Source organism: Ambystoma mexicanum, chromosome 7q (assembly GCF_040938575.1).
Source record: "Ambystoma mexicanum isolate Mex_15411 chromosome 7q, UKY_AmexF1_1, whole genome shotgun sequence".
NCBI classification, from domain to species: domain Eukaryota; kingdom Metazoa; phylum Chordata; class Amphibia; order Caudata; family Ambystomatidae; genus Ambystoma; species Ambystoma mexicanum.
The window spans coordinates 6096673-6108814 of record NC_090941.1 but is presented as its reverse complement, the minus strand read 5'-3'; the positions used below and the strand labels follow the sequence as shown (position 1 = coordinate 6108814).

At 47.3% G+C, this 12142-nt stretch overlaps 1 protein-coding gene across 2 annotated transcripts in view; it reads right to left on the bottom strand.

Annotated features, from left to right (window-relative positions):
* The window catches only part of CRYBG3 (crystallin beta-gamma domain containing 3), a 2312058-nt gene that overhangs the window by 622643 nt on the left and 1677273 nt on the right, over nucleotides 1-12142 (bottom strand). The gene's annotated exons all lie outside the window — the stretch shown is intronic.

Sequence of the window (12142 nt, the reverse complement as noted above, 5' to 3'; positions counted from 1 at the left end):
TGCATTAGGCGACACCAGCACAGAATCCCTTTAGTGTAAAGTCACATTTGAAGTTTGATAACATATTAAAAGTGCGTTGGATCCATATAGCACAGTAAATGTGTAGCTACGTTTGGTTTTCTTATCCACACATTCAGTTAAGGTATTTAGACCATCCTAGGCAAAGTGCTATTTTAGGCCTCTTCCCTCAATTTCTGGGAGGCCAGATTTGATGTTTTCAGGTGGTGCCCCAGTCAGGTGCCTAGAATTGCCTTATTGTAGCATCCAGAAGAGCATGTAAGTTATTTTGATTGCTATGTTAATATTTGAGCTGTTCATTAGGTAGACACCCCAATCTCATACCCCCTCAAATACAGTCCCACCCCACAATTCCAGTCAAGAAATAGATGGTTTGCTCAACACTTGTTTGAATAACGGAATTAAATATGGTCCCCAGGTTTTATGCAGGGGACGTCACCACAAAAGGACACACTAACAGTAGCTGGTCTACACAAATGAAAATGACATGCCTGTATGAATAGAACAGTTTCTCACACACATGCACCCATTTCAAGGATCAATTCTACAGACACCACTCTGACATGAAGCGCACGTTACCTGAATGTTAACATATCCTCCCCCAGCAACCAACCAAACACCTGAGAACTCTGATGTGATTTGCAACATGATATGTCCCCCATTTCATATTAAAACATATTGCCAGCCTGTAAATAGTACTTGTTTGGAGGGTAAACACTGGTGGCAGTAGCTAGTGGTGAAATATAAGCTTACTATCTTTTTCTTCTTTCAGAAATTGGCAATACAAAATATCCAAATCAACCAGCAATTATATCAATAAGTTAGTGTACAAAAAGAAACTGACCTACATATAAACAACCAACCATTAGATTTCATAAGGAGCATACATAAAATACTCTAATAATAAAGTGTTTCATGCATTGTTGTGCAGAAAGTATCTCACAAAACCAGATCTCAATTACTTCATGTCCTTCCAACAAAATGCAATATATGTACCACCAACTGAAATTCTTAGGAGCAAACCTATAATGAAGTAACAATTCATGATGGTGGAGCAGATGTTTCATAGTCATCATAGCACTCTTACAAGGATCTTCACCATACATACCTGCATAGGACACAGGGAAAACGTGTTCCCCATTTACAAAGATAATTGTCTTAAGTGTGGGACACAGGGATACCTACCCTCACTCTTCCAACTTTTTTCCAAAATTAAAAGATATCAGAGTATACATTTCACACAGAATGTACAAGACGATAAGCCAATACTAGCTTCTTGTGTGTATTGAAAGAAATCGTTTTTTTTTAAAATTCAGTGGAAAATTGCACCCATCTTTCTGCCATTATGTAAGTCACTGATATTTCATGCCAAGGCTATGAAGAGACAGTTTATATTTAGAATAGCTACAATCTCACCCATCTCTTTCTCAATACGGCTTTATTGTCATGTATTGCCTAACCTAGATAACCACCCAATGACTCAAATCTAGCCTACACCAATTGATGTTTAATTTTACCTTCTATTTCATAGTGTTTTGACCAATTCAAGATGCACAATACCCTTCCTCGCGATGTTGCACATAGTTTCAAATCTTTGTTTTAAATGGCTATGGATTAGCTATAGAAGAAAAATCTAATCTATGTAAAATGCTTATTTGCTATCTTTATTCACAGACTCATTTTTAATGTACTGAAATCTGTGCCGAGACGCTTTGCTCGATTTGACTAATGCATCTTCTCAGCAGCATTAGAGTTGTTAGAAAAAGCACACAGGGGAAGAACCGTTTTTTTGGAAACAAATATGAACTAGATGCTTTTGAACCTATCCAGATGGGTGTCGGAATTGGCATGTGGCAAGGGTGTGGACGTCCTGTTTTTTTATTTGTTGACAGTGGGGCGAGGGGGGCTAGATCCCCCCCTTTCATAAGCTCCATAACAAAGACATAATGGCAAATTTGTCCTGCTGCATCAGTCTCTCCAGATCTGCAGCACCTGATCTCCAGTGGCAGAGAGCAGGTTCAGAGGTCACAGATGTTCTGTCGCCAGATTCTGTGACAGCCAAGTCACTCAAGCAGATATAGTGCATTTTAAGTCTGCACCTGTGTTGCAAAACAACATAGCCATGAGGAATTACTATTCTGGGGCGGTTGACTCTTTAACCATTAAAGTCACACTTCAGTTTAGGGTATGGCGGATAGAAATTCTAATAATTATGAGAAGCCCCATCTGATTTATATAATAAATGTGTCAACACTGAGCGCAGGGCAGCTGTGGAAGGATTGTATGTATTCTGTTCAGTAAGCCTGATCCTGGTAGTCTACAGGGTAACAGATTGAAAGACCCAAAACGACTAGCTTCACAAAAGGATGTTGCATACCAAACAGCCTTTGATGCTGTGCTTCTGAGAAGGGGGCAGAGTTATTATAGTCAGGGAGAGCTCAGCACAAGTGAAGACGGGTTCCACCATACTTTTTTTACTTTGTACCTCTCCTTACTTCCTGTCTCCTTCACATCCTCTAGCACAAAGCACTTTGGGTATCATTCAAGAAGGCCACTAACGCAGGCTTGCTTTTTTCTAATAACTGATGCCTATAAAAGAGGGGTTCTCCCATTCCTTCTTGGATTCATTTTTTACTTCAAGAAGATTTGTTTGGACCCTGTTGGGAAAGCAGTCCTTTCCAGAGTCCTCCAGTTGCAAAGCAAAGACAGGCACTCCAAGACAGATGCAAGCTCTGCTCCCCAACTGTTCACAAGGCACATTAAGGGTGACCTGTTGCTGAGGAAAGACATCCCTCGCCGCCAGCTACACCGTTACCCAGAGCTTCACTGTTTTCCAGCCTCTGTCATTTTTGGGAGAACAAGGGCCTATTCTGTCCCTGAGCCCCTGGGTTGGGTCAGATCAGCCAGGGTTCCTGTGTTTTCACTGTCAAACCACCTTGAGACTAGTTTCAAGCACCGTTCAATCCATCCAAACCACCAGGCATCTCCTGTGCTGCTTTTGGCGGTCTCACAAACTACAAACCACTCACACATCGCAAAAGAGCTTGGTTCACTGCAGTTGAATCACCAAGAACAGTGAGGTGTTATTGACTCCTAACTGTCCTCTGGTCCCTCTTTGGGCCCTAGAGACTGGCTTGGTCACTTTTGATCCTTATTACTCACAAAAGACATACAATTTTATGAACATTGTAGTTGTTTGACTGCCTTTCGCCAGTGTTTCATTACCCAGATGCTCAATCTTTCTATCTTTGCATGTTCTGTGTTCTTTCCACACGGTTGCGTTTTTGTAGTGTTTTTCTTTTTAATTATTGTATATTGTGTGTTTAATGTAAGTATGTGCATTTGTATAGAACCGGTTTGGAAAGTCCTTTATGTTGAACTTTGCTATTTGGGTTGCTACTGTTTCACGTTCACACCGCTTTTAAGATTATAGCCTGCCCACGTAACCACAAAAGGGGAAGGAGGTAGATCTATTTCACCTTTATGATAGGGATCACTTTTGTTTTGTAGAAGTGTCAGGGCTGCGTAGGTTTAGCAACTACTCATACTTATACTCCTGCAGGGTAGAAGTAATTTCATCACATTATGTCTTCAAACGCCACCACATATGATGCACTTGCTTACTAATATGTGGTTTTAAAGGTAGTGGTTATTAAGACACTTTGAGCAGTAATACAACATGACAAGGACCTCAAGCAAATGGTGGGATGAACCAATGATATTCCTGCCACCCAGAGATGTACAGAGAGACCTACATAGGCTTTAGACTATTGTGTGTCCCTGTTGCGAGGGGACAGAAATGAGAGGCGGACACAAAGTTGGAATGTTTTCAACATTAGACAACTTTATTAAAATAAAAGGGTTGGATAAAGGCCTCTCTATCCCTATCCTAAGAAGAGTTTCCCTGCCTAGGAAACTAAAACTAAAGATCAGTCAGTGTCTTATCGTCAAAATTATGTAAACTGTCCTTGTGTCCAAAAACATATTAACTGCCCCTCACACTAGAAATGAACAACTAAGGGTGAAAGGAAATGTCTCCGACTTAGGTTTGGCAAAAGAATTTCACAATTAAAGCAAATAAATGAATTCAACAAAATAGTATTTTCCAAGGAAAATCCTCAGACCCACCCGGATTGCTCAGGTAGGATGACAAAAGTGTCTTTCAAACAATAGTTCCTTCAGGATGGCAAAAGAACAAGTTACTCTCTTACCTGGTAACGTTCTTTCGATGGGATGGTCCGACGACGTATTCCATATCTATGACAGTAATCACCACAGCTGTGCTGCTTCAGAAAATCTTTCTGCGTCCTGCGTCGATGACGTCAATACGCCGCCCTCGAGGACCTCCTCCGACGGCCTACGTCACTGGATGTTCTAAGTAGGACGCACGACGCCCGTAGCCTCAGTTGTAGTTTTTTCCCCAGAACGTGTGGCACCAGTCTTCTGCCAGTCTGACCACACAAAGCCTTGCAGAAACGTAAGCTGCAATCGCATAAGAAATTCTGTAGCCGGGAAGGCAGGGAGGGAGCGATATGGAATACGTCGTTGGACCATCCTATCGAAAGAACGTTACCAGGTAAGAGAGTAACTTGTTCTTCGAGGGGATTGGGTCCTCCGACATATTCCATATCTATGACAGACTCCCAAAGCAGTACCAATGCAAGGAGGTGGGAAAAGAATTTAGAAAAAGAAATTTAGAATGCCCAATCAAATTGCGGAGCAATGGATCGACCTTGCCAAAGGCCAGATCCCGCCCACGGATGGAATCGAGGGAGTAGTGACGTACAAAAGTATGGACCAAAGCCCAGGTGGCTGCATCACAGATGTTACGAATAGGAACACCCCTCTGTAGGGCAGTAGAGGCAGCCATACCCCTGGTAGAATGGGCCCGCAATCCGACCAGTGGGTCCTTACCCGCCAAGCGGTAACACTCAGAAATAGCCAGAATAATCCAGCGAGACAAAGTCTGCTTAGTCACAGCTTGTCCCAAACGCTTTCCAGCATAACCAATGAAGAGTTGATCGTCCACTCTGACCCGGGACATGCGTGAAATATAAAAGCTTAAAGCTCTCCTAGGATCGAACCTATGGAGCCTCTCCTCTTCCTTACCAGGATGTGGAGGAGGATGAAATGTCGGAAGAACAACCTTCTGGCCTAAATGAAATTCCGACACCACCTTCGCAAGAAAGGAAGGACGAACTCTAAGGACAACCCTGTCCTTCTGAAATACAGTGAAGGGTGGCTTAACTGAAAGTGCCTGTAACTCACTCACTCTGCGAGCGGAAGTGACCGCAACCAAAAATACAGTTTTAAGAGTTAACAGTCTCAAAGGGCATGAATGCAAAGGCTCAAACGGATCACCCATCAGAAACTTGAGGACAAGGTCCAAATCCCAACCGGGCACCTGGAAAGGTGACGGAGGGAACACATTAGTGAGCCGTTTTAGAAACTGAGAAATTAAACGAATTTTAAAATAAGAACACTCTTCAGACGAGCGCTTAAATATGGACAGCACCGCCAGGTAACCTTTAACCTTACCCACTTGCAAGCCCCTGTGGGCTAAAGACAGCAAAAAAGACAGAACCACAGGAATGTCACATGCAAAAGGATCCACATTCTTAACCCTGCACCAGTCGCAGAACTTTCTCCAACGGCAACGGTACAGGGACTTGGTTGCGGGCCTTCTGGCTGAAAGCAACACCTCCATCACATCTTCAGGGAGGTCCCAATCCTTATACCTCAACCGTTCAGAAACCAAGCGTGAAGGTTGAGGGATCTGACCTCTGGATGGAGAACCTGACCCCGTCCCGTGAGAGCAGATCGTCTCCGTAGGGAAGACGACATGGAGGGCAGATGGACAAATCGAGAAGGTCCGGGTACCATGTCCTCCGGGCCCACGCCAGAGCAATGAGGATCATCCGGGAACTGAACATTCGCAACCTCCGCAGCACTTGCGGGATGACGGGGACTGGAGGAAACGCGTACAGCAGTGGGAATGACCACTCCACCATGAACGCGTCCCCTAAGGCTCCTTTTGGAGGAAATTACCGCGAGCAGAACCTTTCGCACTTCCGGTTGACACTGGAGGCGAAGAGATCCACTTGAGGGGTCCCCCAAAGGGCGAAGATCTCCAGGAGAATCTCCTGAGCCAACTCGCACTCGTGAGAGATCGCGCTGTCCGCCATCTCGTTTTCGTCTTCGGCCAGATGAACTGCCGAGATCGAAACTTCCTGCTGGATTGCCCATAACCAGAGCTGCATCGCCTCCCTGCACAGAGGAAGTGACCCTGCCCCCCCCTTTTTGTTGAGGTAGTGCATGGCCACTGTGTTGTCCATCAGGATCAGGACATTCTTTCCTCGCACAGTCGGCAGAAAAGCCTTTAGGGCAAGCCTGACGACCCTCAGCTCCAACAGACTGATATGGAGTCTGGACTCCGACGGAGACCAACGACCGCTGACTGTCAACTCGTTGGCATGAGCTCCTCATCCCGTGAGGGATGCGTCTGTCACGATTGTCACCTCCGGCCAGGGTAGCCAAAAAGGAGCCCCCTTCATCAGATTGCCTTTGACGGCCCACCACAGAAGGTCCTGGGTGACCGAGGACGGCACCTGAACTGGGTCCGACATCCTGCCAGAGGACTGAGAACACTGGAGCTTGAGTGCCCATTGCAAAGATCTCATCCGCAACCTGGCCTTAGGCACCAGAAGAATGCAGAATGCCATGAATCCGAGCAATCTCAAGAACTCGAACGCTGGGAGACTCTGGGCAAGCTGAAACTTGTGCACCATCTGTTGAAAGTGATGAGCCCTCACCTGGGGAGGAAAACACAGCCCCGGGGACATGTCGAGCACTGCGCCGATGTACTGGAGCCTCTGAGTTGGCATCAAATGGGACTTCTTTAAGTTGAGGGAGAAGCCCAGCTTGTGGAGGGAGTGGCAGGTGATGGACAGATGATCCAGGACTTGCTCTGGAGAGCGCGTCCTGATCAACCAATCGTCCAGGTAGGGGTGACGTGAAACCCCCCTTTCCTGAGATGCGCTGCCACCACTACCATGAGCTTGGTGAAGACCCTTGGGGCGGAGGTCAATCCGAACGGCAGGACCCGAAACAAAGTGCGAATCGCCAACCGCGAACCTCAGGTACTTCTTGTGCTTTGGATGTATCGGCACATGAAAATAAGCGTCCCTGAGGTCGAGACACACCAACCAGTCCTGAAGTTGAAGGGCCTGGAGGACTTGAGAGAGAGTAACCATCTTGAACTTGTCCTTCCTGAGGAGTTTGTTCAAACCGCACAAGTCCATGATGGGTCTCAATCCCCCGTCTTTCTTGGAAGTAATAAAATAAGGGGAATACCATCCCCTGTTCCTCTCATCTACAGGCACCAGTTCTATGGCACCTTTCTCCAGCAGGGATTGAATTTCCTGCGCAAGGAGTGGATCCGAACTCTTCAAAGAGAGATTCCCCGGTGGATTGTCATGAGGACTCTGCCGGAAAGGAAGACAGTAGCCGTGGGCTATGATCTCCAGAACCAACACATTTGAAGTAATGGCACGCCACTCTACAAGATGCTGCACCAGCCTTCCCCCAACCGGCGAACCATGGGACATGGCCTCATGACTGAGCTGAAGCGGCTGCGGCATTGCCTTAGGGCAAAGAGGCAACTGCCCGAGCGGTCTGGCACCTCGAGTACCTTGTTTTCCACCTCTGGCACTCCTACGGTTGCCCCTTTGACTGGCAGCTCCTCTCGCTTTACCAAAGGATGAGTAATAACGAAAGGAACCTCCCCTCCATTGCTGGACCCTAGGACGAAAAAGCGGAGGTTGTCGAACTGCAGCACCCAACGACTTTGCTGCAGCTTTGGAGGTCTGCAACCTCTCAAGGCTCTCGTCAGCCTTGCTGCCAAAAAGATGTTCACCGTCAAAGGGCAAGTTGAGAAGCCGGGCCTGCACATCAGGAGCAAACCCCGACTTCCGCAACCACGCAAACCTGCGTATTACGGTGCTCGCCGCCATGGACCGTCTGACGCAATCTGCCATGTCTAAACCCGACTGAACGGCCTCACACATGGCATCCTTGCCATCCTGGACCATAGCAAGGAAACCATCCCGTTCGTCCCCTTCGGGAATATGTTCAGCCGCTAAGGAAACAGTTCCACAGAGTGTGCGTGAAACGAGACAAGGAACATACGGAGTTGGCCGCCTGAAGCGCCATACCCCCTGAAGAAAACACTTTCTTCGCCCAACCATCAAAATGCTGGTCGTCCCCATCAGGAGGGATGGTAGGATACGCCGCCTGCTTTGCTGGGGCTGTAGCCGCCTGCACCACCAAACTCTCCATAGTGGGGTGCTTGGTCAAGTAGCAGGGGTCGCTACTGGCTGGGCGGTATTTTCGCAGCAAAGACTTGCCCACTGCCGGGAGACTCTCCGGAGCTGTCCAAGCCGCCGCCACCCTCCTCTGCAGAGCCATATGGAACGGCAGTACCGGGACAGTTGGTGGACCTTGGTCGAGGAAATCCGTAAGGTCATCCTGAAGAAAATCCTCTGGGGGGGCAGACCACCCTACACCTAAGGCACCGGTACGAGGAGTCGGCATGAGTGCCAGGCTCAGGTCTACAAAACTCCACCACCGGAGAGGTGTCCAGACCACTGGCATCGTGCAGGGACTGACGCAGGTCCTCAATTTGGCTATGGCCCGAGAGAATCTCATCTGGCACCGTATCAGGAACCATGCCATCATCAGAGCCCTCATCCACCTCTGAAATGTACTGAAGATGGCGGTAAGAGGGCACAGAATGGGGAACAAAGCCATGCTTGACCTTGGCCAGAGCCTTTCTAGGGAGTTCCACTGTGCCCCGGGGTACCCCCGTCGAAACAGCCTCAAAAGGCATCGAGGACGTTGAGTGAATCGGCGTCGACGCTGAACGCGGTGCCGACAGCATCGACAGCGTCGACACATGCCTCAAGGTCAGAGCCCCGAGCGTGTCCCTCGACAGCCTGGGCACCGATGGCGTCGACGACTTCTTCGGAGGCGGAGCCTCGAAAGAGTCCGTCGACGACCTCGGCACCACAGGCGTCGACGTCATCCTCGAAGACATCACAGGTGCACACGGTCTCGAGCGCGTCGAGGACCGGGACCTGGAATGGGCATGACGAGAATGATTCCCCTTGTCCGAGCGGGACCTTTCCTGTGAATCGTGCCGACCACCCGAGCCCGAAGGTGTACGAGCGGTGTCTCTCGACCGATCACGACCGACCCCACTCGGAGGTGCAGACAGACCAGTGCCCTGCAATTCAAGAATCGCTAGCATTTTCTTACCGAAGGAAGCCCATTCCTCCGGTGTCGTATGCTTGGTGGGATAAGCGACCCATCGACGGGCGGAGTCCTCGGATGAGGACGGGGAAGGAGACCAATGACGGCGCTTCCGGGAGTGCCTCGAAGAGGCAGAGGAGTGGCGGGACATACTTCGGGGCCGAGACCCACTGGACTTCCGACGACGATGCAGAGAGTCGCCCCTCAAATCATCCGTTGAAAGCCCTGCAGACCTCGACTTCTGTGGCTTGGACACTTTACCTACCGACAGTTTCTTCTTGCGCTCCCACAAGGCTTTGGACGTAAAAGACTGGCAGTCGACACAATCCTCTGTGTCATGGGCCTCCCTGAGGTACCAGAGACAGGCGTCGTACAAGTCGGTCACTGACATCTTGGACCCACAGTCCCCACACTTCTTAAAGCCCGGACGCGGGGTGGAAGACGAGTTAGACATCACGAAGAATAACTTCACAAACAAACAGGTTCGAAGAACCGATAAAGAACAGAAACTCCAAAGAGTCAAGGAGCGCCGAGATCTCCAAAGCAAACACGTTCGCAGAAAAAACTGAACTGAGGCTACGGGCGTTGTGCGTCCTACTTATAACATCCAGTGACGTCGGCAGTCGGAGGAGGTCCTCGAGGGCGGCATATCGACATCATCGACACAGATGCCGAAAGATTTTCCGAAGCAGCACAGCTGTAGTGATTACTGTCATAGATATGGAATACGTCGGAGGACCCAATCCCCTCAAAGTGTCTATTTATTTATATAGCGCTAAGATACACCCGGAGGCATAGTAGCGCTTAAACAAGAAAAACTGAAAATATCCTGTCATGAAGCTGGACCACCAAAGAGAACAAGGGAGAGTCAACAGAACAAAGCAGTTTTCAGTCCACACTTCAAGCAATCAAAAGAACGACATGCTATCAAATCGAGTGAAAGTGCATTCCAGCATTTTGGCGTGCCAAAGGGAACAGATCTCTGAAATACCATAGTCAATCAGACTCTGATCTAGTAATTCTTCCCTTCTGTCTGTGCCCAAAGTACCCTCACCGCGGGTTGCCAACAAAGTCTATCAGACAGATACGACGGGCTTGTACCATATAACCACCTACCTTTGTGTTATGGAGAGTAATCGAAAGGTGATTCTAGAGGCTACCGGGAGCCAATGCAAGGCTTTCCTGGCCTTAGGGATATGATCTCTCTGGTGAAGACCCTTAACAGCCCAGACCGCATTATTATCGGGCAATTTCCCCTTTACCAATGCCATACAAGATGCTTGAACAATAATCTAGTTTGGCCCCTACTATAACCCTGGCAATCATGGCACAACTATCATGGCTAAAAACGGTCTCAACTGCACTAATAGTTTGAGATAATATGTGGACAATGAGACAAGACTGTTCATAAGCTTCTGATTCAGGATTACACCCAGTGTTTTAACCCAAGCGGGTGTAACAATGGTACAAACAGCCAGTTTGAAGTCACAAACCTCAGAACCAGGCTTTTGCACTTGGGCTCCCGTACATGTAATCATCAGGTCAGTTTTAGTGCTACTGAGGGCTAAGCTGCTTTCAGACATCCAGTTCTGGATGGATGAGTGAGAAAACCAAATTAATGACTTCAGTGTCTCTGATAAAGTCACCAGTCAAAGATCTAAGACACTGAATATCATCTGCATAACTTGTATAAAGTACCTCATTAGCATCAAGCAGATCCAAAGGCAGGGTGATTATATCAAATGATGTGGGTAACGAGCAGAATCTCTGAGGGACCCTGCAAGTCACCAAAAAAACCTCAACCATAAAAATCCATTAACTTGCTAGCCGAGCAGTCTGATAGGAACGACTTTTCCCAGCCAGCCACTGTGTACAAAAAACAGGCAGAACATCCCAACCTAGATATCAGCAGTGATTGATCAACTAAGTCAAACGCTGCTGACAAATCTAGGAGCATAAGAAGTGCAGTACCACCTCTCTCAAAAACTTGCCACATATTCGCCTTCAAATCCAGAAAAGCCTATTCCGTGAATTGAGCACAGTGAAAGCCAGACTGTCGTCTGACCAAGATTGTACTCCTAGACAGAAAGTCACATATTTGAATATAGTCCACCCCATCCAAAGCTTCAACAAAAACAGAGAATTGGTGACAAGCCTATAATTCAAAGGGATGTTTGGATGAAGTGTTTTTTTAAGTAAGGGCGATATCCATGCCTGCTTGATTCATGGTGGAACAAAGCCTCCCCTAAAGGATGTATCAATAAAATAAATTTCATAACCAACAGAATAAGTTGTGAAGCACAATTTTTAACGATCATAGCAGGCCAGGCATCTCCCTTACAATAAGAAGCCTTAAGCTGTTGCATGATGGCTAAAACCTCAGATTCTGTTACCATCCTAAACTCAAAGAAAGGAGCAATGCTTCCAGAGCTCACGAAAACAATATTTGGTTGCAACCACTGACACACTATAGGTTTGATCCCAATATTGTCCTGAATTTTTTTAATCGTGTCCACCAAGGCACCCTGCACTAAAGTACACCATCCTTTGTCTTTAGTAAAAGATGAGAAAACTGGACAAGGATCTTAAAGCTCCCAAAGAACTTTAAAGCGCTCTTCAGTATCAAAGCTGGCATTTTTAATCCTATGATCATGTGTCCGTTTTTAGCTGGGGTAATGGCAGTTGTATAAGCCTTGACTGCAAGGTTATATATGTTCCTATTTTCCACTGAGTTGGTTTTAGTCCGCAACACAAAAGAATTCTGCATAGCTATTTTTAATCCCTGAATCTCAGGCCAAAACCAAGCAATAGCGTT